Source organism: Crotalus tigris, unplaced genomic scaffold (assembly GCF_016545835.1).
Source record: "Crotalus tigris isolate CLP2741 ecotype Arizona unplaced genomic scaffold, ASM1654583v1 scf7180000019068.10715455, whole genome shotgun sequence".
NCBI lineage: Eukaryota > Metazoa > Chordata > Lepidosauria > Squamata > Viperidae > Crotalus > Crotalus tigris.
In genome coordinates this window covers 9,623,511-9,631,206 of record NW_024097358.1, presented here as the reverse complement: position 1 = coordinate 9,631,206, position 7,696 = coordinate 9,623,511, and positions in this window count along the sequence as shown.

Genomic DNA, 7,696 nt, shown 5'->3' with positions numbered 1-7,696 from the left:
GGCTGCAAGAAACTATATGAAAAACGTGTCCGGGCAACAAAAAGTCTTGACAAGACAGCCGGACTCGCTAAAAAGGTTGAAAGAAACCCTTTTCCTGGTCCTAGTGCCGGCTGATTAACTCAGTGGAAAATAGAAGAAGGCCTGCTTACGTGGTCCCAAGGAGCGTGTGGTGGAGCGGCAGAAGCAGCTGAGTGAAAATCCTCCCTCAGTTGTTTCTTTTCCTGAAAACATTACAGTATTAACGTAAAAGAATGCTGCCATATAGAAAATGCTCTGATGCCAGAGGATGGGATAATTTAATAAATTCAGTAAATGTTAGTTATGAGTTCCACTATAAAGTATAGATTGCCTCAGACCTTGCTTGTATAACCATGGTGACTGAGGAGTGAAATAAAAGTGTCTTATAAAAATAGTAGGGTTGATAGACTTATTTCCTAACTAAAATGCAAGAGTAAATCAGCATTTTGTTTTATTTTTATCCCACCTTTTAAAAAAAAATTACTCTGGGAGGCAAAAGTGTATTTTACCAGTATTTACCAGATTTACTATTTGAAAGTGGAGTGCAAACATTTTTTTACAGATTTCTGTTTTCCTGTTCAACAACTGAATTGTTTTAAAGTGTAAATTTTGCAGCTTGGACTAATGCAGACAATATTTGTATCTCACATCATAGCCAATGCATTCCCACAAGCAGAGATTCAGTGTAATGTTTTAGTATTAAATAGTAATAAAATCAATAATAATGAAATCATAAAAAAATAAAATAGTATTGTATTAGTAATAAAATCTCAAGTCCATCTTCAATCAAGCAATCAGAATAGAGCTGCAAGGGACTTTGGAGGTCTTCTAGTCCAACCCCCAGCTCAAGCAGGAGACCCTTTATCATTTCAGACAAGTGACTGTCCAGTCTCTTCTTAAAAATCTCCAGTGATGAAATACCTACAACTTCTGATGGCAAACTCTTTCACTGGTTAATTGTCCTCACTTTTAGGAAATTTTTTGTTAATTCTGGGTTGCTTCTCTCCTTGATTAGTTTCCATTTGTTGTTTCTTGTCCTGTCTTCTGGTGCTTTGGAAAATAAGTTGATCCCTTCCTCTTTGTGGCAACCCCTCAAATACCAGAATACTGCTATCATGTTCCCCTTAGTCCTTATTTTCCGCAGACTAGCCAAACCCAAATCCTGCAACTGTTTTCATATGTTTTAGTCTCTAGGCCTTTAATCATCTTACTTGCTCTTCTCTGCAGTTTTTCCAAAGTCTCAACATCTTTTTTGTAATGTGATGAACAAAATTGGATGCAGTATTCCAGGTGTAGCCTAAGACTTTTTAAAGCTGTACTAATATTTCATTTGATTTTAATTCTATGCCTCTTTATACAACCAAGGATTACATTACTGTCACATTGCATTACAATTTGGTTTGGAAGCATCACTGCTTCAAACAGGAAGGCGGTGTAGAGAGTGGTAAGGATGGCAGAAAAGATTCACTCCCTTCTATTCAGGACATAGCATATAAGCGTTGCTTGAGCAGGGTTCGCAAAATTGTCTGGGACACTATACATCCTCTTCATAACCTGTTTTCTTTGTTACTTTCTGGGAGGAGGCTTCATGGCATCCAAAGCAGAACATCCATATTCAGTGACAGTTTTGTTCCATAGAGTATTAACCTTGTGAACGCTCAAGCTTCCTCTTTCCGCTATTCAGTGTTTCTCAACCTTGACAATTTTAAGGCATGTGGACTTCAACTCCCAGAATTCCACAGCCAGCAATGCTGGGAGTTGAAGTCCACATGCCTTAAAATTGTCAAGGTTGAGAAACACTGCGCTATGTATTCAGGATGAACAGTGATTAATATTTATATATATTTATATGTGTAGGTCTTCTTCATGGATTACTGCCTTGTCGTGGCAAAAGAATGAAGCGACTGGGCCAAAGCTGAAAGGACACTCAGCTGTGGATATATCTAGTGGTGAAAGGAAAGTCTGATGCTGTAAAGATTTTTTCTCCATAGGAACCTGGAATGAAAGATCCGTGAATCAAGGCAAGCTAGACGTAGTCAAACAAGAGATGACAAGACTGAACATCGACATCTTAGGAATCAGCAAACTAAAATGGACAGGAATGGGTGAATTTAACTCAGATGACCATCAGGTATACTACTGCGGGCAAGAATCACTCAGAAGAAATGGAGTAGCCTTCATAGTCAATAAAAGAATAGGAAAAGCAATAATGGGATACAATCCCCAAAATGACAGAATGATCTCAGTTCAAATCCAAGGCAAACCATTCAATATCACAGTAGTCCAAATCTATGCCCCAATCACTGGTGCTGAAGAAGATGAAATTGACCGGTTCTATGAAGCCCTACAGCATCTTATAGAATTAACACCAAAAAATGATTTTCTTACCACCATGGGGGATTGGAATGTTAAAGTAGCAAGCCAAAAGATAACAGTAATAACAGGCAAGTTTGGCCTTGGAGTACAAAATGAAGCAGGGCACAGGCTGATAGAATTTTGTCAAGAGAATACGATGGTCATAACAAACACTCTTTTCCAACAACCCAAGAGACATTCCAAATAACCATGATGAGGTGGTCATTGACCTCAAGCCAGACATCTTAGAATGTGAAGTGAAATGGGCCTTAGGAAATCTGTTATGTGTTCTCCTTTGGCAGTGAAAATCTTGGAGGGAAAGTCCTGGATCCACTGGAGTAGATTGAAAGCAGCTGCACCTGCCGATCCAGTAACTTACAAGGTGGATAAAACTGACAAACCTTTGGTGTTGAAATTTACAAGAAATACACCCTGTCGAACCCTACCGGCAACGGGTTCTCAACACGGTGTGAACAACGAACCCTGGAAGCTGTGTCTCTATGCACGGTGGAAGATATGAGGATTCTACAGCTCGTAATATCTGTTAGTTATTTAATATGGGGAACATACACACACAAAGAAAGAACAAAAACACAGGGGAACCAGGGTTGTCGAAACTGCATCAAGATTACAAAACAAGGAAACCAGATAACTAAGACTTTGATTTATTATACAATGAAACCAGAAGGGTGCCAAGATAGTTCCCCTAGCTCCTGTACATACAATAGAACTACATATAAAGTTTGTAGAAAAGGGGTCCAAGATCAGTGTTATAACCCGAAGTCTGATCCTGACAGCTGGGTCTTGCAGATCCGAACACATAGAACAAGAAGTAGCTCTAGGGACCAGGCACTATTAGGGATCTCCCAATGGAAATCCAGCCCACACTCCAGTTTTAGCGTCACCTTTGATGTTTGTAAGGCAGCTAATTATTGGGCTGCAATATATGGTTGCGGAGGGATCAATCATATCCACAGCTATATCCCAAACCATAAGTACTTGGGCCCACCGGATGGATGTGCAGTCTCCACGGTCAAATGTAAGTGGTGGTCATGTATTAAGTGGCATACCCAAGACCCGAAGGAGATGGAACACATCTTGTTTGAAAATAATAATACAAAAGCAGACTCCTGTGGAAGGGACAACTGTAACTTGGTGACTCTCACAGTCAAGAATGGCAGTTGGTTCCTGGAACAAAATAGATGGGAAAGAAAAAACTGGATGTTTGGGATAGGAATAGATGCCAACAGCTACGACCCAATATCAGAGGTAGAAATCAAAATTATAACTGCAACCAAAAGATCAGAACAAAAATAATTATTCTGGTCATATTATGAGGAAATGGAGAAAACAAATATTCCTGAAATACTTAGACAGGTAGTCAATACCTTTGTTAAGTTAGCTGAAGATATTGCCCATACTTTAGGCGTGTCTAACTGTTTTGTGTGTGGTGGAACAAATATGGGAGAAAAATGGCCATGGGAGGCACAAGAGTTAAATTATACCAAGGTACTAGAAATGTCTGAGAATAATAGTTTAACCTATACAAACGGGAAAGATGGTGATTGGACTCTCACTTCCAACTTGGTAGGACATGTATATTACTCAAGGAACAAAACAGAATCTTGCGTAGCAGTAGGTGACCTCCTATGCACAGGGACTTGGGAAAACAATAAATGGTGGTCTGGAACCAACGAAACCACTACTATGGATCGTTATGCCCTTACTAACGTATCTGGGATGCCATATCTAAAAGACCCCACAAATATCAGTCTCCTTTGGCTAGCCCCAGATGGAATGTACTGGATTTGCAGAAAAATGGCATACGGACAACTACCCAAGAACTGGTGTGGATCTTGTGTATTGGGAATAATTTGACCAGGATTTTTCCTGTTACCATTAAAAACTAAGCAACTTCTTGGAGTTCCCATCTATGATGAAGTTGGCAATATAAGACAAAGAAGGGAACCAAATGCATACACCCAATGCGCAGGAATCACTTGGCAAGAACATGAATGGCCACCTTGCCACATTATCCTAGTTTATGGCCCGGCTACTTGGGCTGAGGATGGAATGTACGGATACTGTACCCCTATTTATATGCTCAACAGGCTCATTAGGTTACAAGCGGTGGTAGAGTTAATCACTAATGAGACTGTGAAGGGACTAACTGAATTGGCCAAAGAAAATGTGAAATCAAGGACATATATTATGCAAAATAGATTAGCCTTGGACTATCTGTTGGCCAAAGAAGGAGGGGTATGTGGAAAATTCAACCTAACAAACTGTTGCATCGAAGTAGATGAAAGTGGAAAAGTGTTGAAGGACATAACAGACAGAATGGTCAAACTAGCTCATGTTCAGGTGCAAACCTGGAAAGGATTTAATCTGGAAGACATATTTTCAGGATGGTGGCCAAAGTTACCAGGCCTACAAACCATTATAGTTATAGCAGTATTGTTAATTCTAGGATGTATTTTGATTCCCTGCTTACTCCCCTGTGTTATAATGATGATTCGAAGAATCTCAGAAAGTACAGCCCAATTAACTGCAAAACATGAAACAATGTTAGCTTTATGGGAATATAAAATTGTGACCACTAAAGATCCTGAATCAGAGGTAGAATGATGGAAGTTTAATCAAGAAAACTTCCAAAGGGGGGAATAAGGTAGAATAATATAGAATAATGTGAAATAATAATAATAATAATGAAAAATCATTAAAACAATGATGTGTCTGCATAATTACTGGAATAAAGCTGTGTTAGCAATCTGACTAACCAAATGCGCATTGCACTTGGAAACAATGTATGTAGCAGATTCTCCATTGTGTGCCCATGAGAAATGAATCTGATGTATTACAATGTAGATTTCTATGTGTGCTCCTTTGTTCCTGAGAAAGGGAAAGTATAAAACTTTGAAAAGTTTGAACCCGCCCTAGGTGTTCAGAATTGCTTGTTGTTATTGCTTCTGAAACTTGCGCAATAAATCTCTCTGCTAAACCCTCTGGAATTCGTAAAAGTCTCTTACGTTTTCTACAAGGATGGGGTCGCGATGGGTCGGACACGACTTCGCAATTAACAACAACAACAACATATGTGTAGGTATATACACATATTGTATATAGTATGTTTATATGTGTGGTATGTATGTGTACACTTTTGAGAGCAGGCAACAATTTCATTTTTAATGTGTGCCAGTATGCTCACAGTAAAAAATTACAATAAAGCTTATCTATCTTATCTTATTAGCTGTTTTGGCTGCTGGTTCATGTTTAAGTGATCGTCTACTACAGGGGTAGGCAACCCAAAACACTCAAAGAGCCACTTGGACCCGTTTCCCACCAAAAACAAAACACCGGGAGCCGCAAAACCCTTTTGATATCTAAAATGAAGATAACACTGCATATATCCTTTTTTACCTCTATTATAGGTGTGTGTGTGTGTGTGTGTACATACATACATACACACACACACACATTAAAAATAAAAGTAAAAATATGACTCTTGGGAATATCCATACTATTAAAACAATGATCACCAAGAGAATGCTTTAAGAGAATAAAATTACATACACACAAAGGTAAAAAAAGGATATATGCAGTGTTATCTTCATTTTAGATATCAAAAGGGTCTCTCTCTCTCTGTCTCTCTCTCTCCCTCCCTCTCTATCTGCCCTTGGTCTGCCACTCCTCTTCCCCCACTCTCTCTCTCTCTCTCTTCCTCCCTCCCTCTCTCTCTCTCTCTTTCTCTTCCTCTCTTTCTCCCCCCTCCTATCTGCTGCTCACCTGGCAAGCTTCAAGCTGTTGTCCAACAAGCTCAGGGGTAGGCAACCTCGTGTCTTTTATGACTCATGGACTTCAACTCCCAGAATTCCTGAGTCAGCCTAGCTGGGCTAGCTAGCTCTCTCCTACCCTTCCTGCTTCCTGCAGAGACGCAGCAAAGGGAGGAGCTCCGTCCAGTAAGCTTTTCAGCTCCTCGGAGAACACTGTGAGTGCACTCTCTTTTACACACACACACACACACACACACACACACACACACACACCAGAGAGAGAGAGAAGCAGGGAAGCGCAATTGCCTTTCTCTGTCTTTCTCTCTCTCTGCAAAGGCAGAGGAGGCTGGGAGCCACAGGGGAAGGCTCAAAGAGCCGCATGCGGCTCTGGAGCCGCAGGTTGCCGACCTGTGGTCTACTAGGACTCCAAGATCCTTCTCACAGTTACTGATTTTGAGCCAGGTTTTGCCTAATCTTTACTTGTACCTTTGGTTTTTCCTGCCTAAGTATAAAATCTTGCTTTTTTCCATTTCATTTTGTTGGATAGGGTCCATGGTCCATTCTTTTTGGATCCTGAGCTTGTCTTCTGGGGTGTTAGCTATTCCTGCCAGCTTAGTATCATCTGGGAATTTGATGAATTCCACATTAAGTCATTTATGAAGATATTGAAGAGGATTGGACTAAGACAGAACCTTGTACCTCACTGCTTACATTCCTCTGTATAGATGTAGTCTTAATTAATCTTGATTAATAGTGATAACATGGACATACTCATGTACTTCCTTGGTAAAAAAAAATGTGATTTCCTATTTGCTTTTTTTTCCTATATATTTTTTAATTCCTTAATTTAAAATCTAACTCTTTCCCACATCTTTTTTCAGGACAAGTCAGTGTCAGCTAAATGCTACCACCTATTGATCATGTAGTTACTTAATAAAATCGTAAGCATTTAAAGTTAGCAGACAGTGATGACAGCCTTCGAGCTTACAAATCTGGTTATGTTGGAACAATTAAATTTTCTCTGTGGAATATAGAATTTATAGTTAATTTGTTTTTGAATCCATAGGAAATCTGTTGGGATGGAATATTGCCATATAGTAACGGCAGAGGAGGAAAAGGATTGTACTATTGTTGATTACCATATATGTGTTAGAAAATTCAGCCTGTTGTATGAATAGAAACCATATGCAGGTTGCACAAATTCTGAGGATCAGGAGCTCTTGACAAAGAAATATTCAGCATCTCATCTAATTAGGTCTCATTTAATGATCAGACTAGATTCAATTAAGCCTAGTGATGTATGTTTTGTGCACACACATTTTTCCAAAACGTAGGAACTACCTTCTGAGTGGTAGGAGGAAGCTAAATAAAAATGAATGGATCATTTGGGCTTTATCGCGAGCCAAACGCAGCTTACGCGGTCTCACAAATTAGGATCTTGGTTATGGTTGCGTAATCAAAGGATAACTTAGAGAAACGAGGCAGGACTTCAACCGCGTGCGTACATAAAGAAATAACGCCTTTTCCCCGTTGCGCAGGCGTAGTGAAGA